Genomic DNA, 27,827 nt, shown 5'->3' with positions numbered 1-27,827 from the left:
ATGCAAGATGGCGATTTCGCGAAACTTGCACGTTAGACGGCGTGACAGAGAGAGACAAAGAGATGATTCATTAGAAGGCAGAGATGTCTACTTGAGCTAGTTCGCTCTAGCCTGCTACTCTGCACGGAGGAAGAGAGACAAGGGGAGAACAATATAAGTGGTGAAGGGTGATGATGGGGGCAGAAACAAGTTACACGTGTATGCAATAGCGACGCAGCACTGGGGCTTCGCTAGAGTCTAATGTGCAGTCCTGTAGTTCTACATGCGGAGCATGTAATTTGGAAATTGTAAAAGGTGTGTAGTATATATAGCATTGAGATGGTAAAATGCAGTTAGTTCTCCGAAGAGAGAAATGAGGATGGGAGAACAAGTGGAGAGATAGACAGGGAGAGATAAAATACTTTTTTTTAAAAACGAGAAACGGAGAAATGACTAGAAATAAAAATAAAAAGAAAAGAAAAGTGAGAGGACGACTACATAGATATAGAAAAAGAAAGTGACGGGTAGTAGAAAATATAGAGTGGGAACAAGCATATCAAAAGGTAGGAAACGAAGAACTCAAGGGGTAAAAGGCGACTTCGTGCAAGCTGCACTAATTTTCTTTTTACTACACAATTGGTCATTTTATCCCTGATTTGTACTTATCCACCGCGCATAAAGGTGTTGCTGGCGTGCTGTCGTTCGGACATACCAGTGCGAAGGCAACGGCGCCACGGCGCGCTGGTTTGAGGCTATTAATTATCATCGATCTGAAGCGCTCGTGAAGTGCTTGACGTCACGAAAATAAGTCAGCGCCATTGGATGGAGCATTTACGCGAATTATCCGCAATAAGTGCAGCCATGGCTTTGGGCGCCGACGACATTTTAGGTTGTAAATGTAATAGACCCCCCCAAAAAAAAAGAGAGAAAGAAGGTAGAGCTAATACAAGAAGGTTGGTCAAAGAACATCTCCGATTGGCTATAATTTACTTCAGAAAAGGAACAGACAGAGAGACAGACAGACAAAGAACTTTATTGGGTCCTGAGAAACGCTGCTCCTTTAGAATAACGTCGCGGGCCGTTCCCACGGAAAGGAGACGTGAAATAACCAAAGTGGAGAAAATAGTCCGTAACAACACCGCCAAGTGATGTCAATAACACTGTCTAAGAAAAAAAGTGAAGGGAGCTTCTCAGTAATGAAGCCGAATCTGTAGAAGCTGCTCAGCGGGGATAACTTCTTTATCTCTAGATTATTTTAATCTTTCTTTCTTCCTCTCCTTACTTTTCCCTCGTTGTCTACTATTTCTGTTTCACTTCTCTCCTTTTATTTTTTCCTTTGTTTCTTTCATCATTCTTTTTGTGTTATGCTTTACCATTTATTTTTTACCGTTCCCTCCTCCTAGGCCTCACTTCACCTTTCCGGTGCTGACCCGCAGGTCGCGGGATCAAATCCCGGCCGCAGAGGCGGCATTTTCGATGTAGGCGAAATCGCTGTATACTCCCGTGTGCTCAGGTTTGAGTGCACGTTAAAGAACCCCACGGGTGGTCGAAATCTTCGGAACCCTCCACTACGGCGTCTCTCATAATCATGCTTTTGGGAAGTTAAACCCTACTTATCAATAGATCAATTGATGAGGCCCCGTGATCACGGCGTGTGTTTAGAAGAAAATTATTTAACGAATAAGAGTACTTAGTACTCCACTATGGGAAAGCAGAAAACCATCCCAGAAAGACAGAACAGGGCCAACGATAAGCGTTCATCGTGCTTGCACGAAATTTCATCTTTCAAACGGAAACCACAAAACATAAAATTGATAATTGACCAGACACTTCTCACTCATGGTTGACCTGCTGCGGACCCAAAGCGTGCAGCCCTGGTGTTTGTCACTGGGGTAATCCTGACTTTTCATTTGGGTATCTTTCAATTATTGATCCCGTCAACCCTGAAATCGTGAATGGAGTTTTCCGTTGTTGCGTTCAATTTTTTTTTATATAGTGGACCAGTGGTGAGCATACAGAGCGATTTGCCGATTTCTGCGGCACGTACGCACAAGAAGTTTTAACGTGGCAGCGTCAGTGACCTCGTTTCGCTGAAATTTTCTTGTCGGTGTCTGCGCCATTCGTCATCTTGACAGTCCCGAAAAAGTGAGAAAGACGAAAATTCAATAAAAATTACAGCATATCCACAGAGCAAATGATGATGAGTGCCGCGTATACCTTCGGAGGGTTTTATCCGAAATAAGTGAATCGTCCATCCGTCCATCAGTGTATGTGCGTGTGCGTGTGTTCATGTGGGGATATGTGTGCCACGAGGCTTTCCGGCCAACGAGAGGTATGCAATTTTAAAAGCATAGCCATGTACATGGGCCGGGCCTTCAGCACGTAGACAGGATAACCACTGGTCATTAAGGGCAACTAACTGGATTTCCAGAAAAGGCAAGCGGGTTAGGGGGAGACAGATAGTTAGATGGGCAGATGAGATTAAGAAGTTTGCGGGTATAAATTGGCAGCAGCAAGCACAGGACCGAGTTGACTGGTGGATAATGGGAGAGGCCTTAATCCTGCAGTGGACGTAGGCAGGATGATGATGATGATGATGATGATGATGATGATGATGAAGAAGAAGAAGAAGAAGAAGATGATGATGATGATGTAAAAATACACTATATCAAGGGGTGAGAGAGAGGCGAGAGGTAGAAAGCTTAGCCAAGCCCGGGACCATGTTATGTGCCCACCGGCTCGGCTGTGACTCAGCCTTGAGTGACTCATTTAAATGTCACTAATTGCTTCATTTTAAACCAAACCATTGACATTCTTTATATACGTATTTTCGCATGCGAGTCACACTGCGACTTCCGCATTATTCTGAAAAATCTTACACCATACTGCGGATAATTCCTTACAGAGCCTGAGCGATGAACTGTATTCTAAGTGGACAATCTCGTCTTCACAAATTTTTGTTGAATATATAAGGCAGCATTGGTGCACTATAATAAACCGCTATCGCATCTTCCCCGCTATTTCACCCGTGAATTATATGATAGCACACTTTAGGCAATAATTAGGCCATACATGGCCACTTTATCAGAAAAGTAGTAACGAAATACGAATTGTCCGTTTTGCGTACAGCTCAAGTCTAGACGCATCTCCGTCATTCCTCACGGACCGATATTTTCGTTCTAACCACGGTTTCAGCCGTCTTCCACTTCCTCTTGAAGCTCTTGGGTGTGTTGCCAAACCTCGTACGGCTCCCGTGCTTAGTCGACGAACCGCTGCGCGAAGCCTTTTTCGCCTTTAGACGGCTTCCTCCGTGCCTCTAGGATGCGCGACTATGGACGGGGCCACACTTCTTTCCGTACTTCCATTGCACGCTCTCTGGTGTGGAAGCTTCTAGAACGGCAAGGAGGAGGCACTTGTGGCGCCACTGCATTCTTCGCGCATGTGACCGAGCCTTCACGGCTTCAGGCTTCCTGCGCGCGCCCGTATGACAAGTGCGGGACGAGCGCCTGGATCCTCCGAGGCTCACCTTCTTCTCGACACTGCGACGCTTCGAAGCCTCGCTGATCGTTAGTGCTGCTCGGGGAGGAGCTTCTCGGGCGCTTCCTGCGGCTCACTATCGCGGCTTTCGTAGCGACTTCCTTGCTGGTGCAAGCGTTCTCGCTAGCGGGCTGCGCTGCATGTGATGCCTTCTTCGACTTTCGATTCGCTGTGGCAGTGATGGCCTCAGGTGCTAGCGGCTGTACCAACACGACCTTGGGTGGTCGACCACGCGACTTTTTGGCAGCCGGAAGCTTGTTAGAAGGGCCAGCGCCATTGTCGTCAGAAGTTTGGTGACAGGCACCCGGAACTTCGTTGCAAAAGCCAGCTCCATTATTTGCAGCAGCCTGGCGAATAGCGAGAAGAGCTTCGTTTGAAGGTCCAGTGCCATTGTCGTCAGCTGCAGCCTGGCGACAGACAGTCGGAGCCTTGTTGGAAGGCCCAGTGAAATTCTTCGCAGCAGCCTGGCGACGATCCGGAGCGTCATTGCAAGGGCGAGCGCCATTGTCAGCAGCAGCCTGGCGACAGACAGTCTGAGCCTCGTTAGAAGGGCCAGTGCCATTGTCGTCAGCAGCAGCCTGTCGACAGACCGTATGAGCCTCGTTAGAAGGGCCAGCGCCATTGTCGTCAGCCGTAGCCTGGCGACAGACAGTCGGAGCCTCGTTGGAAGGGCCAGTACCAATGTCGTCAGCAGCAGCCTGGTGACTAGAAGCCACCAGAACCTCGTTGGAAGGCCCAGTGCTATTGTTCGCAGCAGCCTGGTGTTGTGAGTGAAGTGCGCGAGTCAAGTGACTTTCAAATTTGGCGCGTAAGATGAACTACTGACAATGTGTGCAAGATGGCGTATTGCGCCAGTGCGGCGAACACTGGCGATTGGAAAAAGAAGAAAATTCAAGGGAATGGGAGAAAAATCCAGAGCCAGGGCATCGAAGAAAGAGGAAGAGGAGATTCGGGCTCGTGCTTGGAAGAAGAAGGCTAGGGTGCGGCGTGCGACCTCGTCGGGTGCGAGTACCTCCTGGGCGTCAGGGCATCCACCTAGCTGGCGACTGTTTCCACGGGGTCCTGGTGACCATTCAACCGCAGCGGCTATTGGCGAATCCTTGGCAAGACCTTGGTCTGATGTTCGAGCGGAAGACAGCGCAGCAGATGACGTCTACCGGGAGCGGGAGCAAGCCGTCGGGCTACGGGCCCGAGCTTATGCACTCTCACCACGGCAGCTTCCCCAATGGACTATTGAAGGGCGTGAACCGCTGGTGAGCCGTATCCGTCTTCTCTCGCGTCCGGACTCAAACACGCGGACTTTAACGAAAAGGACTGTTTAGACTCTTAGAGGTTTCCGCTCGCTAACGAAACTGACAGTGCTAATTAGTTAACATTTTTCTGATCTTAGTATTTTCCTTTTTGTGTTTTTTTTTTGTGTGTGTTTGTGAAAGTATAATTTTTTTTTTGCAAATCAAACGCTCACTTCCTTTTCTCGTGAGAGATTAACGTTTCACAGCTAGCTCGACTTGCTTTATTTACTGAACCTGTCACAAATTGGCGTCCGCTACGACAGGACGTGAGTGTTTGCCACTAAAAAGTAGATTTGAGTAAGGCTAACTAAAAAAGTAAAATGGGCTCGCGAGAGTTGATGGCGCTGGCAGAACGCATGGGGTTGGAGGGAGCAGAATTGCAGGCTTGGTTTGACGCACGAGAAGCGCGTGAGCGCGATGAACGAGCCGCGGAGAGAGACGCGAAGAAAGAACAGTTGGAGCTGGAAGGCCGCAATTTACAGCTACGTCTTGAAGTAGCAAAAACGGAGAACCAAACCCGAGAAGCAAGCCAGCGACACTTGGAAGTAGAAGAGAGGACGCTGCAACTGCGCCTGAGAGTAGCTGAGGCCGGTGTCGGTCAGCCTATGGTGGCTGACACGGGCAACCAAAGGAACGCGCCTATGGTAGTGAACCCGCATAACTTTATACCCGTTTTCAACGAGGACAGAGACGACCTTGACGCCTACCTGAAAAGGTTTGAGAGAGTGGCGACAGGTCAAGATTGGCCACGGGAAAAGTGGGCCACGGCTCTTAGTTTGTGCCTTGGCGGAGAGGCTCTGAAGGTATTTGGACGGTTGTCACCGAACGATTCCCTGTCATACGACGAAGTCAAATTGGCACTGCTCCAGCGTTTTCGCTTCACGGCTGATGGCTACCGTGAGAAATTCCGGAAAAGCAAGCCTGAAGACGGCGAAACTGGAAAACAGTATGCCACGAGACTCCAAAGTTTCTTTGACAGGTGGATAGAAATGTCTCAGACAGAGAGGAATTTCGATTCAGTCTGTGACTTGATTGTAGCCGAACAATTCATGGCGAACTGCAGTAGTCAGCTGGCGCTCTTCTTACGGGAGAAGAACTGCAAGACTCTGGAAGCCATGGCAGAGGCAGCTGATATATATATAGAGGCAAAGAGATTGAAGAACTTATTAATAGTTCAGAATAAGAGTGAGGACACAACTGGGAAGGCTAAATTGATTTCAAGCCCAAGAGCAGAGATGCAATGTTTTGTTTGTGGCCGTAAGGGGCACAAGGCTTCTGACTGTCGAAGTAAACCTAAACAAGTATTTTGTACAAACTGCCGTAAGTGGGGGCATGATGTGAAGGGCTGTCAGAAAATGACTGGCACTTCGAAATCAACTACATCTTGTTTAATGCTACCCAAAGAAGAGACCGGTCCACAACAATCCATGATTGATGGCGACGACTCGGACCGAGACGACAATGTTATGGGCACGGTGAAGACGCAAGCGCAATGTAAGAAACGTCCCATGCCAGTGTTACCAGGGGAAGTGAATGGACAAATTGTTCGAGTCCTAAGGGACACCGGAAGCAACACGTTGGTAGTACGCCGGTCATTAGTACCTGATGAAGCACTAACTGGCACTACCGCGACGTTGTGGTTGGCTGATGGCAGCACCATCGTAACCCCTGAGGCGGAGATACGTATCAGATCTCCATACTTTTCCGGCATGGCCATCGTCAAGTGTATGCCGTCGCCACTGTATGACGTCATAGTTGGGAACGTACCGGGGGCCCGTGACGCCAATGACCCCGACGTTTCGCGGAAACTTTCTCAAGATCAATTCATTAAGAAAAAAGTTCATTCTGCGGACGAAGGTAACCACCCAAATTCTCAACTGGTTGGTGCCGCACGTCTCAATAGTTCGCGAAGGGCCATCTCTGTTGGGCTCCCTGGCCAGATGTCTCGCAAAATGTTTCGCGAAGAACAAGAAAAAGACCAGACACTTGACATCTGCAGAGCCAGAGTGGGTAAGAAGTTTGTTAGAAAGGGCTCGACATCTTTTTCTTTCGTAGCCAAGAATGGTATTCTTTACCGACAATACTTCCTGTCCCCTGGTAAGATCATTGAACAAGCCATAGTCCCGAAGTCCCTGAGAGGCCAAGTGTTACGTTTGGCTCATGAAAATGTCATGTCAGGTCATCAGGGTGTAAAAAAAACAATAGATCGAGTTCTGGACGCCTTCTACTGGCCCGGGGTACAAGAAGATATTGCCACCTGGCCATGAACTGCGGCGAGCACGAGCCCGCATCGAGGAGAAAAACGAGGAAGAAGTTGTTGGGCTAGCGCGCTCTCGCCGAGGCTTTTGTTTTTTTTTGGTTGTGGTGTCCCTGACCTGCGCCTCTGTGACTACGCGGTATTCTTTACCTGAAGTCCCTCTTGTTCACGCGCGACAACTGGTGGAGTCGCTGGGTATTCCCAGTCAATGATCCAAACGCCTCCTGGGAGCCCTATACCCGCAGTCGCAACACCTGTCCACCGGGCCAGCCGGAGAATCCGAGGATTGTCCCCCGAGCGTGAACCTCTACCGGAGATGGCATCAACTGCACCACCCCAGAGCGGTACGGAAAATATTCCGATGGCTAATTACACGCTGCAGAAGCCACGAGTGCCGAAGGTGTTCCGTGGCTCCATGTTGGAGGATGTTGTGGACTGGTTGGCTCACTTTGAACGCGTTGCGGCTTTCAACGAGTGGACCGACGCCAACAAGCTGCGGAATGTATATTTCAGCCTTGAGGACGGAGCTCGTACTTGGTACGAGAACCGCGAACCCTTCTCGTCGTGGACGATGTTTTGCCGTCAGCTGCTGGCAAGTTACGCTGACCCCCATCGCCGTGAACGAGCGGAACGGGCCATCCAATCACGCATCCAAATGCCGAACGAGAGCGTGATGGCGTACGTGGAGGACATGACGAGCCTTTTCCGTCGCGCTGACCCAGGTATGGGAGAAGACAAGAAGTTGCGCCACCTAATGCGAGGAGTTAAGGAGCAACTCTTCGCTGGTCTCGTGCGAAGTCCCCCGAATACTGTGGCAGAGTTTTTAACTGAAGCAACGACAATGGAAAACATGCTGCAGCAGCGATCAGCTGTGTACGACCGCCACGTGAATGTTGCCTCGCCGGTGGACCAGATTGGAGTTGCGGGGAGTAACGTCAATCTCGAAGCTCTCTGCGACCTCATCAGATCGGTGGTACGCGACGAGCTGCAGAAGATTCACGGGCCGCCTCCACCTGCTGCGGGATCCATCTCCAGCCTCATCAGGAGTGAAGTACAGCAGGCTTTGCAAGTCCCGCTGTCCAACGATGCTTCCCCGCCTGTACCGATCGAGCCTCACCGTGCATCTTATGCCGAGGCTGTGAGCTGTTACGTCGCTCCTGCATCGTACGCCGAAGCTGCGAGTCGTTACGCTCCTCCACGCCGTTTCGTACACCCTGCACATCGCGATCCACTCCCAGCAGTTCAACCAGTCCAGCATTTCGAGAATCGGCAGCTCCTCCCGCGGAAATCGGACGTATGGCGCACACCGGACAGGCGGCCGCTGTGCTACCACTGTGGCGAAGCCGGACACGTGTACCGCGAATGCCAGTACCGTCGCCTCGGACTTCAGGGTTTCGCCGTCGACTCACCCAGGCCAAGATTTGGCGAAAGACCCAGAGCGATTGAGGAGTACCTGTCCGAGCAGCGCATGCCACTGCTCCCGCGGCGCCAGTCACGATCACCATCTCCAAGAAGGTCTTCGTCAAGTGTCCCGAACTACCCAGGGGCGGCGCCAGCACGGCCGCTCAGCCCTAGGCGGGAAAACTAACGACAGCGACCTTCGGGGGCGGGGCCGCTGATAAACGACACGAACAAGGGCCCCAATCCATGCGAGTACGTACCAGCAGTGGTTCAACGACGACAGCTCCCGAATCAGAAAGCCGACTTTCCCTAGATATACCTGTAGTGCTCGACGGCCGCCACGATATTACAGCTTTATTAGACACAGGGGCCGACTACTCCATCATGAGCAGAAAACTGGCGACGCATCTCAAGAAAGTGGGTACGCCGTGGTACGGGACACGAATCCGTACAGCCGGCGGGCACGTCGTCACCCCTCTCGGTATCTGCACGATTAGAGTCGGCATTCGCAAACGCACATTTCTCTGCAGCTGCCTTATACTTCCTGAATGCTCCCGAGACCTCATCCTAGGCGTCGACTTTTTACGTGAATACGGCGCTATCATTGACCTCCGACAGCGCACAGTGACGTTCTCTACAGACAAAGCAGAAAAGCCTGATGACAGCCATCTCAGTTCGCTTCGTGTTTCGGCCGACATAATCACGTTGCCTCCACGTTCAAGCATCCTGGTTGAAGTCGTGTGTGACGAGATACGTGACGGTGAGGCAGTCGCCGAAGGCAACTTGACACTTTTGTTTAGCATAGGTGTCTGCGCAGCCCGCAGCCTCATTACGCTTCACGACAGACGTGCCACGCTGCTTGTGACAAATTTTAGTAATGAGCAGCGGCACCTGTTTCGACGCACCGCTATCGCTTTCGCCTACCCCATCGAAGACGTTGCTGAATGTTTTTCTGCCGCATCAATAAATAGTGGGCTACAATCGACATCGACCGGCGTTTCTAAGGCTCTTGAAAAGGTGGACATCAATTCGAGCCTCACGCAGAAAGAACGCACAGCGCTGCAGGAGCTGTTGCTTGAATTTCAAGAGTGTTTCGCTTCATCCTCAAAGGTGCGTCAAACGCCCCTTATGAAACACCGGATTATTATACACACCGATGTCTCGCCCATAAAGCAACAACCCTACCGAGTTTCTGCCAAAGAACGTGACGCGATCAATGCTCAAGTCGAAGAGATGCTTCAGGATGATGTTATACAGCCGTCCAATAGTCCATGGTCATCGCCAGTCGTTCTTGTAAAGAAAAAGGACGGAACGTTGCGTTTCTGCGTGGACTACAGAAAGCTGAACGACGTGACAAAAAAAGACGTGTATCCTCTGCCACGCATCGATGATTCACTAGACAGACTACGGCGAGCAAGGTATTTTTCATCCATAGACTTGAAAAGCGGATACTGGCAGATTGAGGTTGATGAAAGAGACCGAGAAAAAACTGCTTTTGTTACACCGGACGGCCTGTATGAATTCAAGGTGCTTCCCTTCGGCCTGTGTTCTGCACCAGCGACATTCCAAAGAATGATGGACACTGTTCTTACCGGTCTGAAGTGGAACACCTGCTTAGTTTATCTCGATGATGTCGTCGTATTTTCGGTCACTTTCGAGGAACACTTGAAACGTCTGCAGGCTGTTCTGGAAGCACTCCACTCTGCGAACCTCACGCTGAAGCCAGAAAAATGCCACTTTGGCTATAAAGAACTTAAATTTCTGGGGCATGTTGTGAGCGCAGACGGTGTTCGACCTGACCCCGACAAGACAACCGCCGTAGCCTCCTTTCCCGTTCCCCGTGACAAGAAAGCAGTACGCCGCTTCCTCGGTCTGTGCGCCTACTATCGTCGCTTCATCGCCAATTTTTCTAGAATTGCCGAGCCTCTGACTCGTCTCACACGTGACGACGTACCATTCGTTTGGAATGAAGAACAGAACGCGGCTTTTATCGATCTACGTGAGCGTATGCAGGCACCACCAGTTCTTGCTCACTTCGACGAGGATGCTGCCACGGAAGTTCATACCGACGCGAGCAATGTAGGTCTCGGCGCCGTGCTTGTCCAACATCAAGAAGGCACCGAGCGCGTGATAGCTTACGCCAGCCGTGCCCTGTCTCGCGCCGAGATGAACTATTCCACCTCGGAGAAAGAGTGCCTAGCAGTAGTGTGGGCCACTATGAAATTCAGGCCTTACCTCTACGGTCGTCACTTTAAAGTAGTTACTGATCATCACTCATTGTGCTGGTTAGCCAATTTACGAGACCCTTCTGGGCGTCTGGCACGATGGAGCCTTCGTTTGCAAGAGTTTGACCTTACCATTGTCTATAAATCAGGCCGCAAGCACGAAGATGCTGATTCCTTGTCACGTGCACCTACCGGAGTTTGTGATCCCGACAATGACGATGACTGCGGCTTTCTCGGAGTCCTCACTGCAACAGACTTGATCGCACGACAACACGATGACGTCGAGATTCGCGCAATCATTGACCAACTAGAAGGACGCAACACACCCGTACCTCGGCACATCTCTCGCAATCTCTCTTCGTTCTGCCTGCGGAACGGTGTCTTGTATAAATCAAACTCGAACGGCAATGGAAAAGCCTACTTGCTAGTGGTCCCATCTGACATGCGAGACGACATTCTTCTGGCCTGCCACGACGAACCCACATCCGGGCATCTAGGTTCTTCACGAACTCTCGCCAGAGTTCAACAGGCGTACTACTGGCCGAGACTTGCTATGTACGTCAAGAGATATGTGAAAAGCTGCCGTGAATGTCAACGCCGCAAATCTCCGCCACTGAAGCCTGCAGGCCTGCTGCAACCAATCACACCACCAAGGTCGCCGTTCGATCAAATAGGCATGGATTTACTGGGGCCGTTTCCTCTGTCATCTGCCGGTAACAAATGGATAGTTGTAGCGACAGATTATCTAACGAGATACGCCGAGACAAGAGCCCTGCAACGAGCTACAGCTTCCGATGTTGCCCAGTTTTTCGTCGAACAGATCGTTCTTCGCCATGGCGCCCCGTCTTGCGTCATCACTGATCGCGGAACAGCTTTCACGGCTCAGCTCATTGACGATGTATTCAAGCTAAGCTTCACGAGCCATCGCAAGACGACGGCGTATCATCCGCAGACTAACGGCCTGACGGAACGACTTAACAAGACCATCGCCGATATGTTGTCCATGTATGTAGACGTTCAACACAAGACGTGGGATCAGGTCCTTCCATACGTAACATTCGCCTACAACACTGCCATCCAAGAAACGACACGATTCACACCGTTCCGTCTCGTCTATGGGCGTGAGGTCCAGACCATGTTGGACGCTATGTTGCCACACGATTACGACGGGTCGCTCACACCTGACGCTGAGCAGCTTGCTCAGTTTGCCGAAGAAGCTCGACAGTTGGCACGCCTGCATATTACGCAACAACAAACTGCAGATGCACGCCGCTACAATCTTCGCCATCGACAGGTCGAATACCACCCAGGAGATCTAGTTTGGGTATGGACTCCGGTTCGCCGCCAAGGGTTGTCCGAAAAGCTCCTGAGTCGCTACTTTGGACCCTACAAAGTAGTGCGTCGCATCAGTGACGTGAATTATGAGGTGGTTCCATATGGAACCATGTCACCCCAGCGTCGAAAGCACTACCCAGAGATTGTTCACGTTGTACGGCTCAAGCCGTACTTCGTACGTTAGTGGGACCGTGCCTCAGCCTTGTTCTTTTGTTGTTGTTTTTTTCTTAAGTGTGCCCACAGTGTGCATGTCTGCTTTACTTCCGCTTATCCACTACCATTCGCGCGAGCATCGGGGCGATGCTTTTTTTTCAGTGGGGGAATAATGCCACCTGGCCATGAACTGCGGCGAGCACGAGCCCGCATCGAGGAGAAAAACGAGGAAGAAGTTGTTGGGCTAGCGCGCTCTCGCCGAGGCTTTTGTTTTTTTTGGTTGTGGTGTCCCTGACCTGCGCCTCTGTGACTACGCGGTATTCTTTACCTGAAGTCCCTCTTGTTCACGCGCGACAATATCCGCAGATATGTCCGATCATGTGACGCCTGTCAAAGGACTTTACCGAAAGGCAAGGTGGGCAAGGTGCCTCTAGGGCGTATGCCGTTGATCGACACCCCTTTTGAACGTGTGGCGGTCGACATCATTGGACCGATAACTCCAGCCTCGGCAAAAGGCCATCGGTATATTTTGACTCTTGTGGATTTCGCCACTCGCTACCCTGATGCAGTGCCTTTGACAGCAATTGACTCAGCTACAGTGGCCGAGGGACTTGTCGAGATGTTTTCTCGCATTGGTTTTCCACGAGAAGTCTTGGCTGATCAGGCATCGTGCTTTACCTCAGATCTAATGAAGGAGGTGAATGAACTACTGGCAGTCAAGCATCTTAGCTGCACTCCATACCATCCTATGTGCAACGGGATGGTAGAGAGGTTTAATGGAACACTCAAGCAAATGCTCCGCAAAATGGTTCAAGAACAGCCTAAATGTTGGGATCGCTTGCTAGCACCTCTTTTGTTTGCTTATCGTGAAGCCCCACAAGCAAGCTCCGGGTTCTCACCATTTGAACTTATTTATGGCCGACATATTCGAGGACCTCTGAGCATCCTGAAAGAGCTATGGACTCATGATCAGGAGAACGAAGAACTTAAGACGACGTACGGATATGTCCTGGATTTAAGAGAGCGAATTGAGAAGACACTAGAGCTGGTACGACAAAACCTGAGCCGAGCACAGGTGTCGCAGAAAAGGTATTACGACCGCCACAACAAGCAACGGGACCTGAAAGCTGGTGACCGTGCATTGATCTTGCTTCCCACAAGCAACAACAAGTTATTGATGCATTGGAAAGGGCCGTTTCCAGTCATAGAAAAGAAAAACGACTATGACTACTGGCTGGACCTTGGACACAGCAAAAAACTTTTCCACATAAACATGCTGAAAAAGTATGAAGAACGCCGTGAAGAACAGCTTCCTCAGACATCATCTTTTGTCGTTCTGGAGGAAGAGGAGTCTGAGAAACCACTACCAACTTTCAAAGTACAGGGTAGCTGCGGTATTGACTCCATAAAGCTTGGAGATGAAATCGGGGAGCGACAGCGGGTGGAGATACGGGACATCTTAAGTACCTACGAAGACGTATTCTCGGAGATCCCAGGTAAAACAAACCTTGTGGAGTGTCGGTTACAAACGACCAGTTCAGAACCAGTTAACACCCCACAATACCCATTGCCATTCTCTATGAAGGAAGGCGTTGAAAAGGAAGTGCAAGACATGTTGCAACTTGGCATTATAGAACCCTCAGAGTCACCATATAATTCTCCTTTGGTACTAGTCAAAAAGCCAGACAATGGCTACAGGGCCTGTATAGACTTTCGCCGTATAAACAATGTTCTGGTATCTGATGCAGAACCTATACCCAGAACTGATCACTTGTTTGCCGAAGTGGGAACAAAGAAATGGTTCTCGAAGTTTGATTTAACTAAAGGATATTGGCAGGTTCCTCTCGCAAAAGACTCGCAGCAAAAGACCGCCTTTTCAAGCCAGTCAGGGCATTATCATTTCCTGTATATGCCTTTTGGCATCAAGACCGCATCCGCGGTCTTCACTCGTCTGATGAGAAAGTTATTGCTTGGAATACCCAACGTCGTTCATTACATAGACGACGTACTGGTGGCTACCACTACGTGGGAAGAACATCTAACAACTTTGAAGCAATTTTTTGCCAGGATACGACAAGCCGGACTAAGGATCAAGCCACAGAAATGTGAAGTGGCTATGAGCACAGTCACCTTTTTGGGACATCGATTGGGAGATGGCAACATACGGCCAGTCGAAAGCACGATACAGAAGATCACCTGTGCTTCTAAGCCTGAAACAAAGAAGCAACTCCGGTCATTCCTTGGACTGGCTGGCTATTACCGTGACCTGATACCTCGGTACGCCGAGAAAGCACAGCCGCTCACTGAGATGACGAGGAAGATGGAGAAAAACAAGATTACGTGGACCACGGATAGAGAAGAAGCGTTTGAATCACTCAAAAAGGCTTTGTCTTCTGGGCCAATCGTCAAAGCACCCGATCTGAAAAGAGAATTCGTGCTTCGGTCTGACGCCTCTGATTCTTGTATAGGCGCTATCCTTATGCAAGAGCATGATGGCATCCTCCACCCTGTGTCATATGCCAGTCGTCAACTTCAGCCTCGCGAAAAGAGATACTCAGCAATCGAGAGGGAATGCTTAGCGTTGGTCTGGGCGATAGAAAAGTATCATGTTTTTCTGTACGGAACGTCATTTGTCGTACAGACCGATCACCAACCACTGCAGTATCTCTTAAGGGCAAAACACCTGAACAGTAGGGTATTACGGTGGAGCCTCGCGTTACAAGAATATTCATTCCGAGTCGAGCACATTAGAGGCTCTGAAAATGTCGGCGCAGATTATATGAGCCGGTTGTGAATTTTTACGTTTTCTCGAGACAAGCGACTACTTCAAGTTGTTTGTTTGTTAAGGACATCTTGTGAATGGACGACGCGTGGTGACTTCTCGCGCACTGAACTGCAGTTTATTTTTCTTCGCAAAAGAAACTTTTCAAAGGGGGGACTCTTGTTGTGAGTGAAGTGCGCGAGTCAAGTGACTTTCAAATTTGGCGCGTAAGATGAACTACTGACAATGTGTGCAAGATGGCGTATTGCGCCAGTGCGGCGAACACTGGCGATTGGAAAAAGAAGAAAATTCAAGGGAATGGGAGAAAAATCCAGAGCCAGGGCATCGAAGAAAGAGGAAGAGGAGATTCGGGCTCGTGCTTGGAAGAAGAAGGCTAGGGTGCGGCGTGCGACCTCGTCGGGTGCGAGTACCTCCTGGGCGTCAGGGCATCCACCTAGCTGGCGACTGTTTCCACGGGGTCCTGGTGACCATTCAACCGCAGCGGCTATTGGCGAATCCTTGGCAAGACCTTGGTCTGATGTTCGAGCGGAAGACAGCGCAGCAGATGACGTCTACCGGGAGCGGGAGCAAGCCGTCGGGCTACGGGCCCGAGCTTATGCACTCTCACCACGGCAGCTTCCCCAATGGACTATTGAAGGGCGTGAACCGCTGGTGAGCCGTATCCGTCTTCTCTCGCGTCCGGACTCAAACACGCGGACTTTAACGAAAAGGACTGTTTAGACTCTTAGAGGTTTCCGCTCGCTAACGAAACTGACAGTGCTAATTAGTTAACATTTTTCTGATCTTAGTATTTTCCTTTTTGTGGTTTTTTTTTTGTGTGTTTGTGAAAGTATAATTTTTTTTTTGCAAATCAAACGCTCACTTCCTTTTCTCGTGAGAGATTAACGTTTCACAGCTAGCTCGACTTGCTTTATTTACTGAACCTGTCACACCTGGTGACGATCCGGTGCGTCATTGCAAGGGCGAGCGCCATTGTCAGAGGCAGCCTGGTGAGTGGCAGCTGGAGCCTCGTTTGAAGGACCCACGTTATTTTCGTCAGCAGCAGCCTGGCGACAGACAGTCGCAGCCTCGTTGGAAGGGCCAGTACCATTGTCGTCAGCAGCAGCCTGGCGACTGGAAGCCACCAGAACCTCGTTGGAAGCCCCAGTGCAACTGTTCGCAGCAGCCTGGCGACGATCCGGAGCGTCATTGCAAGGGCGAGCGCCATTGTCAGAGGCAGCCTGGTGAGTGGCAGTTGGAGCCTCGTTTGAAGGGCCAACGCTATTGTCATCAGCAGCACCCTGGCGACAGACAGTCGGAGCCTCGTTAGAAGGGCCAGTGCCATTGTCGTCAGCACCAGCCTGGCGACAGACAGTCTGAGCCTCGTTAGAAGGGCCAGCGCCATTGTCGTCAGCCGTAGCCTGGCGAAACACAGTCGGAGCCTCGTTGGAAGGGCCAGTACCATTGTCCTCAGCAGCAGCCTGGCGACTGGAAGCCACCAGAACCTCGTTGGAAGGCCCAGTGCTATTGTTCGCAGCAGCCTGGCGACGATCCGGAGCGTCATTGCAAGGGCGAGCGCCATTGTCAGAGGCAGGCTGGTGAATGGCAGTTGGAGCCTCGTTAGAAGGGCCAGCGCCATTGTCGTCAGCAGCAGCCTGGCGACAGACAGTCTGAGCGTCGTTAGAAGGGCCAGCGCCATTGTCGTCAACCGATGCCTGGCTACAGACAGTCGGAGCCTCGTTGGAAGGACCAGTACCATTGTCGTCAGCAGCAGCCTGGCGACTGGAAGCCACCAGAACCTCGTTGGAAGGCCCAGTGCTATTGTTCGCAGCAGCCTGGCGACGATCCGGAGCGTCATTGCAAGGGCGAGCGCCATTGTCAGAGGCAGCCTGGTGAGTGGCAGTTCGAGCCTCGATTGAAGGGCCAACGCTATTGTCGTCAGCAGCACCCTGGCGACAGACAGTCGGAGCCTCGTTAGAAGGGCCAGCGCCATTGTCGTCAGCCGCAGCCTGGCGACAGGCAGCCGGAGCCTCGTTGGAAGGGCCAGTGCCATTGTCGACAGCAGCAGCCTGGAGACTGGAAGCCGGAACCTCGTTGGAAGGGTCAGTGCCATTGTCAGCAGCAGCCTGGCGCTTAGCTCGCCCAACCTTTGGCGAACCACCGTTGGCGCCCACCTGTTCCTCCGTAGTGATGTCCTCCCTAGTTGAAGGGTTTTCACTACCAGGCAGCGCTGCATCCTCAGCATTCCGCAACTTTGGAGCCGCCGTGGTAGCAATGGGCATCGGTGCTGGCAGCTCCACCGACACGGTTTTGGGTGGTCGACCACGTGGTGCCTTGGCAGCCGGAGCCATGTTAGAAGGGCCAGCGTAGTTATGGCCAGTAGCAGCGAGGCGCTTCGCTCTCACAACGTTGGGTTTATGGAGGGTGGCTACCGCCATGGTCTTGTCGCTCCACATCTCGATGCCACGTCAGCCCTCAATGAAGAAGAGCTCGCTGGGCTCGTCAGGGTCGCTGATACCCGGCTCGTGGTTCCCGGAACAACAGCCTTTGTGGAACAGCAGCGAGAGCCGAGATCAAACAGCCAGATGACTTGAGCCCCGACTACTGTCTGAGTAGAGTACGGCGGAGTAGAACGTTGGGACCTTGGCACTCACCGAAGCCGGGGATATTCCAAAATGCCTAATCAGCCGCGTTCGGTTCTCGTGCACCACGTGCGTGCATTTCTTCTTCCTCGTCTTCTGGAGCCTTACTCGAGAGCATTTTAATCCACATTGCCAAATTTATTTATCTACATTAGTATCACTTGTATAATCGATGGTATAGAATTAAGTTGTATGGTCGAGGTGTGCCGTGTGTCGTAGATAGAAAATTACCATAATTATGAACCAACAAGTGTTCTTCTTCTCATCTTCTCCATCATCGTCTTCTGCTTGGCTCCTCAAGACGCGCTCCAATTATTCCGGCGCGTGATGCAAGATGGCGATTTGGCGAAACTTGCACGTTAGATGGCGTGACCAAGGAGGATGAAAAAAATTGCTGGAGTGGAAATGGTTGCGCAGAGGTGAAGCCGTTCCTCTGGCAAGATGGCGGCTGTGGCGGACATCTTACTAGGAGCATTATAAAGCATCACCGTTCAGCGATTAAAAACGAATCGTTACCCTCACACGGCCAACGAGTTTATTGAGGGAACTTTTTCGGGTCACATAGCGCTCCAAGTGCGTCTTACAGTTACTAGTTTTCCTTAGTGAGCCTCTAATGGGAGGCAAAGTTCTTTGGAGATTAAGTCATTCATTCTCGTTTCTGTGTGTTCTTTCGTCGGGAACAACTATCTTTTTTTAATATAGAACTGACGCAGCATTTGCATAACTTATCAAAGACACTTGATCTTTTTTGCCCCGCCGCGGTGGTCCAGTGGCTAAGGTACTCGGCTGCTGACCCGCAGGGCGCGGGTTCGAATCCCGGCTGCGGCGGCTGCATTTCCGATGAAGGCGGAAATGTTGTAGGCCCGTGTGCTCAGATTTGGGTGCACGTTAAAGAACCCCAGGTGGTCTAAATTTCCGGAGCCCTCCACTACGGCGTCTCTCATAATCATATAGTGGTTTTGGGACGTTAAACCCCACATATCAATCACTTGATCTTTAAGTGGGCACTATCAGAAAAGAGCATATTTCCGCAGTTTTGGCAGTGGCAAAAGCTGGCTTCATTACTGCTGGCAAGGCATTCCGGGAGCTTCCACTCCAGCAATTTTCCTTTAATCCTCCTTGGGCGTGACAGAGAGAGACAAAGAGATGATTCATTAGAAGGCAGAGAGGTCTACTTGAGCTAGTTCGCTCTAGCCTGCCGCTCTGCACGGAGGAAGAGGGACAGGGAGAGAACAATGGAAGTGGTTAAGGGTGATAATGGGGGCAGAAACAAGTTATACGTGTATGCAATAACGACGCAGCACTGGGGCTTCGCTAGAGTCTAGTGTGCAGTCCTGTACTTCTACATGCGGAGCATGTAACTTGGAAATTGGAAAAGGTGTGTAGTATATATAGCATCGAGATGGTAAAATGTAGTTAGTTCTACGAAGAGAGAAATGAGGATGATAGAACAAGTGGAGAGATAGACAGAGAGAGGTAAAAGATTTTTTAAAAAACGAGAAACAGAGAAATGATTAGAAAGAAAAATATAAAGAAAAGAAAAGCGAGAAGACGACTACATATATATAAAAAAAGAAAGTGACGGGTAGTAGAAAATATAGAGTGGGAACAAGCATAGCAAAAGGTAGGAAACGAAGAACTCAAGGGGTAAAAGGCGACTTCGTGCAAGCTGCGCCAATTTTCTTTTCACTCCACAATTGGTTATTTTATCCCTGATTTGTACTTATCCACCACGCATAAAGGTGTTGCTGGCGTGCAGTCATTCGTACATGACAGTGCGAAGGCAACAACGGCGCCGCGGCGCGCTGGTTCGAGGCTATCATTTATCATCGATCCCAAGCGCTCGTGAAGTGCTTGACGTCACGAAAATAACTCAGCGCCATTGGATGGTGCATTTACGCGAATTTTCCGCAATAAGGACATCCATGGCTTTGGGAGTAGACGGCATTTTAGGGCTGTAAATGTTATAGACCAAAAAAAGAGAGAAAGAAGGTAGAGCTAATACAAGAAGGTTGGTCAAAGAACATCTCCGATTGGCTATAATTTACTTCAGAAAAGGAACAGACAGAGAGACAGACAGACAAAGAACTTTATTGGGTCCTGAAAAACGCTACTCCTTTAGAACAACGTCGCGGGCCGCTCCCACGGAAAGGAGACGTGAAATAACCAAAGTGGAGAAAATAGTCCGTAACAACACCGCCAAGTGATGTCAATAACACTGTCTAAGAAAAAAAAAAGTGAAGGGAGCTTCTCGGTAATGAAGCCGAGTCTGAAGAAGCTGCTCAGCGAGGATAACTTCTTTATCTCTATAGTATTTTAATCTTTCTTTCTTCCTCTACTTACTTTTCCCTCTTTGTCTACTATTTCTGCTTCATTTTTTCTCTCCTTTTATTTTTCTTATTTTGTTTCTTTCATTATGATTTTCGTGTTATGCTTTACTACTTCTTTTTTACGGTTACCGCCTCCTAGGCCTCGCTTCCCTTTTCCGGTGCTGAACCGCAGGTCGCGGGTTCGAATCCCGGCTGCGGCGGCTGCATTTCCGATGAAGGCGGAAATGTTGTAGGCCCGCGTGCTCAGATTTGGGTGCACGTTAAAGAACCCCATGGGTGGTCGAAATCTTCGGAACCCTCCACTATTCGGCGTCGTTCATAACCATAGCGCTGTTTTAAACCCCATATGTCAATCAATCACTTTTCCGCTCCCTTGCTATACTACATATACAAGATACTGCGCTATAGCGTGACTAGATTTCCACTTGAGCTGTTGCAATACTCACCTTCTATAATTGTTCTTACGCAGTTCAAACCTTCAACTTGCAAAAAAAAAATATCATGAAAAACAGTTGTTACGGCATCCATGTTCTAGTTGTTTCTACGCAGTTAGAACCTCAGTATTTTGCATAAAAAAATCCCATGGAATGATTCTTTTTCTTCCTCCTTTCTTTCTTTCTCTCGCTCATCAGAGTTATTGCATTCCACGCCGGACACCTGGGCGCACGTGTTCAAGGAGCGAAGCAGAAGAGGACGAAGTGGACGAAGAAAGCGTGTGCCGGATATTGATCGTTATAGTTTTCTGTCACAGACTAACAGCACTCGAACGTATAAAGTGATTGAACTGTCACAACGTGTCGCTCAGTCCTGCTTCACTAAGCAATCGCCGCAAGGCGCTCAAAGCGGCAGGCGTTGAAGTCCGGGTAAGCCATTGTCCCGTAGAATTTTGTGCAGACCACACTAGTGTGTACGGTATAACTAGTATAAATTTAACGTGCTCTCGAGTTCACAAACGGCGCACTTTCCAGGTGTTCAGTTGGCCGGCATCCTTCAAGCTGCAGTGTTCGGTCAGTGGGATCGGCAGCATGTTCCTCCTCGGCGCAAAAGGCGGCACAGGCTCTAATCTCGACCATCGATCAGAGCTTAGGGAACGGGAAAGGGGTCGGGTCCATTCATGGGCGTGCAGCCTGTTCCACGCGACACTGGCACGCGACGGACTCGCACGGCACGGACCAGTGTCCCACTCTAAGGTCACTGCTCTCCGAGGGTCACACGGATAAGAAGAGAGAGAGGAAAAGATGCGATTGCGTTGAGCTTACGACCCAATGTACGCCTCCATCAGCGCATGAGAGAAAAAAAAAACATATCGTTTCACACGATCGCGCGAATGAAGCGACTTTCGGACCTCCTGCACGAATAGCACCTTTTTTTCTGTCTTTTCTCTTCTTTTTTTTTGCGTGTGCGTCATGTTGGCTTAGCTTAGAGTGTATCACGCATGTACACGCACTGAATGAGATCAAGATTTTTTTCGGAAGGACCTTTGCACCCGCACTGCACCCCCTCATCCACGTGACGTCACCTATGCCATCTGTATAAATTTACAAACCTTCGGGTCATTCCGTATTTCTTCAAAAGCACTCCACTTTTGATCACTTTCTCTTGATACATGTACATTTGAAAGTGTATTTATTACGCGAGAAACAGAGTGAGCTCCATTAGAGAGCCTGCACCAACGCCGGGTCCCCATCCCTTATCTCCCATCCGGCTACTACCCCGCGGGGATGGAAGGTATTTTAAAGTGTCATATATATACATGCCAATAAACCTATCCGTTTTCCAGATACCGGATGACTTTGCAAAGCACTGCGTATGCGACAGCCGAGTCCTTTGCAGAATCGCACTCTTGCCAATATCGGATGGCACGCTTAACGCACACGACAGCTGTCAGTTCTGCCGGGCGGCTTGCATATTCAGCTTTTGGGGACACACATCACCGTTGCCCAGTATGCGAATAACGCTCGCTGTTTACTCCTTCCTTCCCCCCTTCCCCCCTCCGCCCGAGCTCTCGCGCAGTGACGCGCGCACACCGTGCACAAGAGTGAATCCATTGTGGTTGCACAGCTATTAGCGCTTATAGACGGCTCCGTGGGGCCTATATACCGGGTGCCAGCGCTTGTGGTGCCACCGTTGCTCCGATGAGGCCATAACTCTTTCGCGAGGCGCCCGTTTGCTGCCACGTCTCCCTTCACGCGCAGTCTCGCAAAGATTACGTGCAGTGCTGTTCGAGCAGTCGCATGCGAGAGGTGCGGACAGGACGGAAGGCTGCATGCAATGAGTTAAAATGGGGGTTGTATGAGTTGATGGCTTTCGGTCATTATGTTTAGAAAAACGTTTATTTTGACGTAGTACGTAAGAGACAATTGGTACAACAAGGGCAGCCAGTTTATACCTTACATATCCTAGTGGTGGCATCGTAAGCTGAAGGCAACGCACAAGGGAATCCAAAGAAATGCGGCCGTGGAAGGTTTGCTGGCCACTTGCATATTTACACGCGCCATTTCCGAGCAGTTGGTGTTCTGTTGATAATGATCTTATCACTGATGAACCGCTTCTGATATGGCAAACTGATCTTTTTTTATTGCAGTGACTTGTCGTTTCACGTTTCCACATTTCATCGTTGCATGAACAGATCACGTGACCATCGACGTTGCCAGTCGAAAGGGAAGTGTTGCGCTGCTAATCGCGTGAATGAAGGTTCAGTTCCGGGCAGGGAGGAAGGAAATTGTCAGGAGGCAGCATTGCACGATGCTATAGAAAAGATGAACGCAAGACAACAAAGAGGACAAGTGGAACACCGGGCACGAGCACGCCAACTTGTCCCTATTTTCCCTATAGTGGAGGGGCTCCTCAATCTATTTAGGAACAATAAAACGTAGTACACAGACCTATACATAGGGCCTTTCTATAGTCTATATATATATGTCTATATATAGACTGCAGTCTTTAATGCCTCTTTAATACGATAGCCTCTGTGCATTGCCATTGTCTCAGCGATTACAAACTCACCAGCCATTTGCATTTCTGCTCTTCGCTATCCCCATCTCTGTCTTTTTGTGTGTGTGTGTGTGATTCAATAAAGAATTGTTCAGAGCCAGTGGCGAGTTGGTTTGCGGGGAACATACCACGCAGAGTGCATCAAACGACTGATTCAGTGTGACGCGTACGTTGCTGAGAAATTACAGGCTATTCTTATTACACGTATAGCGAAGCAGTGCTTTTACGAAGGGCGGGTGCGTTGAAAAACGCACAGCGGTGACCTGTAACTGTAGCTGGGAACGTAGCCCCAAGTGCATTGCTGTGTGTCATCTCCTCCCCTCCTCCTACCTCTTCAAGTCGGCATCGAAGTTTGAGAAAGTGACTTTGGAGATATTTGGTCAGATGCACCAAAAGTTGTCGCAGCGCAAGCAGACAGGAAGAAGAATTAACGACTTGACTCGACGAACAATACTTTTCGTTGTTAAAAGTTAGCACTCTTTCCGCGTTCATCTCTGCTGGCTATGATAAGTTTTTGTTGCTTCATCAAAAGACATTCGAAGCCACCTCTGTTGTGATACTCATCCAATTCTCTCCCAGCCGTTCAAATTCAGAAGCATGCCGAGTGGAGCCTACCATATATACCAAGCGACAAGTATTCGTAAACGACAGCAAGTATAAGCAAGAAAGCTGCCGTACAGACACAACTGTCCCGGACCACGTCGTTCGCGTCGACAACAAATGCAAATGGAAAGACGCATCTTATCCGAACAAGGAATCGGTGCGCCATTGCCGCTCGTTTCATCTACCCGACATGCATGGCGTGCTGTTCTTTCACCCCCTTCGTCTGCTCGGCCAAACATCCGCAGCTGCTGCGTTAAGACTCGTGCTGCACAGAACTGAATCTTTAACACTTTTTGTCCTTTGGTCGAGCATTCGCATGCGCACCGGTTCTATGTACAGTTCACCGACCAGCGACGGTGGTGGCTGCGGTCGCTCATTGGGTCACTGCGGCTGTACCCTTTCAGCCAGTGGCTGATTCAGCCTAGACGAGTACGCGACGCCAACAACAAAAAGGTGTTTCCCGGGGGGGAAACCTCGGGTCCGTCCTCTTGCGTCCGCGGATGCACATGGGCAAAGCCTGATGGATGACGCCACGGCTGTCAACGAAAGGCTGCGGCGCAGCTTGCGCGCATCGGCCGTGCATGCACGGCCACGATGTGGCGCGTCCATGCGTGCGTGTTCGCTTGGACGGCATGTTTAGGCCGCTGCTTGCTGCGAAGTCGGGCAACCTTGTGATCGCAATGGGCATTGGTAGCGGTGTGCCACGGTGTTCAAGAAGGACAGAATATGCATTATGATGCGTAAGGCAGCTACATTTTTCAAGGTAACTTGGTCCGATGCCAATACTTTTTTTTTTTGGTCTGTAGACCCTTCCTTCCCCCCCGTGAGGAAAAGCAGCGATAACCCAAAATAAGGACGGAGAAGGCACACTTCGAAGGTGGTGACTCATAGCCGATCCTCCGGAGTGGGTGGGTGGGTGGGTGCCAGTCATATATTATCATCATCATCATCATCATCATCAGCATCATCATCATCATCATCATCATCATCATCATCATGTGAGTCAGTGTGCTTGCCTTCTTTTTCGTTTTTGTTTTGGGTTTTCGCTGGCTTTTCTTGCGGGTAAACATGAACGAACCACTCAGTCCAGCTCTTCATCTTCTCAAGACATTAGCCCTATAGTTGCGTTAAACCTTGACGGAAAATCCACGAATTCATCCGCCCATTTATACACTGCATGCGCGTTGACTCTTGAGAAGTCGCAGCTGCGTGTATGCATACATGCGCGTGCCATTTCAAGCCCCGTGTGTTAATGAAGACGATGTAATCGCGAAACGCACGGCATGCCGAATGAGACGCGCCTATCGGCCGCAGCTATGGTGCCGCGGTCCATTCTTCGAGGTAACGGAGCACCACGGTCCCCACTGCAACACAGCCCATTCAACTATACATATAGACGGTATACGGTGACATAATCCTGGACACCCCACCTTTACATAACCGCGCATATATACCGACCTATACGGCCGACACACACACAATAGTGAAAACGACGTTTTTCCCGTAGGCTGCGCATTTTGTCGCTTGCGCTACACGATGGCCACAGATTCGTCGCCCATGCCTTATGTATATGTTTTTCTTTTCTTTGACACATCTCTTCACCGACATTTATACCGCTTACGTTTTTCGACGGTCTGTCAGATCGACAAGAGGGCGTGATGATGTCATTGTCAAGGTTGCCAATGCTGTCCTGCTATAACAGCAACACAGCGTAAATCCCGCGGGAGCGTTTATATTCGCGAGGTGGGGAGAAAAGACAGCGGTGAAATGACGTACGGTAGCACGCACACTCCTCCACACTAACACACAAACACGCGAACGGAAAAGTGGGGGAACAAAAGTGATAACCGAAACCGGGAAATGAAAATTTAGTGACTTGGAGTTGCGGGTACACGAGTGCGATGACCGCATTTGCATAATCTCACCGACTATATGTTATCGGCGAAAAAAAAAAGATCGCTGTCAAAATTAAGAGAGCAAAGCATGAAAAAGATATTGAGTGGGGGTCTCCTTTGCTTGCGTGAAATGTAACAAGCAGGCCATGTCCACGGAGCCCATCTCAATGCATCGTACAGGGTAGCCAGCCGGTCTGAGAACTGGCTAACCTCCCTGTCCTTCCTCATTTATTCCTCCTCCTCCTCCTCCTCCTCCTCCTCCTAAATGCATCGTGTCGCGTGCTATATTTGCATGTGGTTGGGGAAGAGAACGTTTCTGGTCATTTTTGTTTTAGTGTCCTGCGCTTGGAAGCATGTCCGTCATGAGAGTTCCCAACTAACTATAGAGGTCTATATCGCTCTATAACACGTACATCGCGGGACTGTTTCGCACTGTCACCTGGTAAGAAGTGCGAACCCACTGGAAAGATCACGCTAATCCAGTACATGCGAACAAAAAAATAATAATCTTTCGACCTCGAAATCGTACTATACATCGCTTGCGGACAACAAAAATGGACACCCGTCATTCGGAACGCGCGTTCATTCTTTATGGACCGTCGACGGGTCGTTGACAGCTGTCAAAATACCACTGTGAGAGCTTTCGCTCTTTCATTCATAATAAAAAAAAGAAGCATATACTTACGCTTTCAGCGATCCGCGCACGCGTCCCGTTCTTTTCTCCTGCTTCGATTTCGCCGTCGTACGACCCGCCATGGCCCTGCAGGGCGGTTTCGGACAAGCGTAATTTACTTGTTGAGCCACAAGGGCAAGGCATATTGTACCTACATTCAAGGAGCCTATATATTTTGTTTTAGACAACATGCGTGTGTGTCGTACGCGTGTGTTACTACTACAGGCGTGACCAGATTGCTAACTCTCTTGAAAAAAATTACGGCATATTCACGGGGTGAATGATGATGAATGGGCGAAGCTCCGGAGGGATCCATCGGTAAACTGTGAATCTTCCGTGTAATTCGCCCAGTCGATCATCATGTAAAGACGTGAGAAACGCTGTGTGTATATACACAAATCAACTTTTATTTGTTCTTAGACGATGGATGGCTTGCGATGTCCCTTTCCTCGCGCGCTCGCACATCGGGATTCTGTCTGCGAGCGCGCGCTGCTGCCGCCTTGCGCTCTCTCCGCTGTGCAGCCTTATCCATCCGGCGACTCCGAGCGCGCGCCAACAGCGAACGGATTTTATTACAACGCTCCCCCTAGCGTACGTCGCCGCACTAAATCGAACGATTGCCTTCAACCAATGACACGCGCCATGTGTGACATCAATCCTATTTTATAAGATCTCGCGTCTTTCATCAACTACAAGTACCGCTTTCTAGTTTATAACATCTTGCATCTTTTCATCATCAGCTACAAGTACCACCATCTAGTAAACACTACAAGAACTAAACGAGAGGTGGCTACATACAGGAGACGGTACCGCCATCTAGTGAACACTGCAAGAACTAAACTAGAGGTGGCTACATACAGGGGACGGTACCGCCATCTAGTGAACACTGCAAGAACTAAACTGGAGGTGGCTACATACAGGAGACGGTACCGCCATCTAGTGAACACTGCAAGAACTAAACTAGAGGTGGCGACATACAGGGGACGGTACCGCCATCTAGTGAACACTGCAAGAACTAAACTAGAGGTGGCTACATACAGGCTACAGGGGACGCACAGCCCACGCCCTAAGGAGCTTCGCCCCTAAAACAGATTAGGCCTCGCGTTTACAGTCCTTTTTTTTGTGTGTGTGTGTCGCTGTTTATTCGTGTTCACGTGGATTTTTTCTTTGTTTCTTTCTTGTTCTGTTTTCTTTTTTTTTCTCCCCTCCCGTCTTCATTTCTTCGGCGTAGAAGCAGGCAGGCACGTTGTGGCCTTCTCGTGGCAGTTGTGAGCCTGTTCTTTCCCAATTTCCTCCTTGTCTCCATGTTTTCTGTGTATACAAATTAATTGATTGATATGTGGGGTTTAACGTCCCAAAACCACTGATGATTATGAGAGACACCGTAGTGGAGGGCTCCAAAAATTTCGACCACCTGGGGTTCTTTAACGTGCACCCAAATCTGAGCACACGGGCCTACAACATTTCCGCCTCCATCGGAAATGCAGCCGCCGCAGCCGGGATACGAACCCGCGATCTGCGGGTCAGCAGCCGAGTACCTTAGCCACTAGACCACCGCGGTGGGGCATACAAATTAATTAATTAATTAAGTTCTCATTTTGTGCAGACACTTTCGTATTGAAAAACAGACTAACTGCGTGAGTTTTGTACCATATATATACATGCCTTAAGTAAATGACCTATAACGAAAAGCAACAGATAACGAAACCAAGAAAGTTACGTCAAATCTACTGTTCAAAGTTTATTCTAA

At 49.8% G+C, this 27,827-nt stretch overlaps 1 protein-coding gene across 1 annotated transcript in view; it reads right to left on the bottom strand.

Moving 5' to 3' along the window:
* LOC142765689 (uncharacterized) overlaps nucleotides 1-26,154 on the bottom strand; it is a 109,045-nt gene extending 82,891 nt beyond the window's left edge. The window contains exon 1 of the mRNA XM_075867131.1: nucleotides 26,090-26,154. The gene's annotated coding sequence lies outside the window, so the exon portion shown is untranslated. The remainder of the gene's footprint in view (nucleotides 1-26,089) is intronic.
* Nucleotides 26,155-27,827: the final 1,673 nt, after the last annotated feature.

Source organism: Rhipicephalus microplus, chromosome 6 (assembly GCF_043290135.1).
Source record: "Rhipicephalus microplus isolate Deutch F79 chromosome 6, USDA_Rmic, whole genome shotgun sequence".
NCBI lineage: Eukaryota > Metazoa > Arthropoda > Arachnida > Ixodida > Ixodidae > Rhipicephalus > Rhipicephalus microplus.
This window is presented reverse-complemented; position numbering and strand designations above follow the sequence as displayed.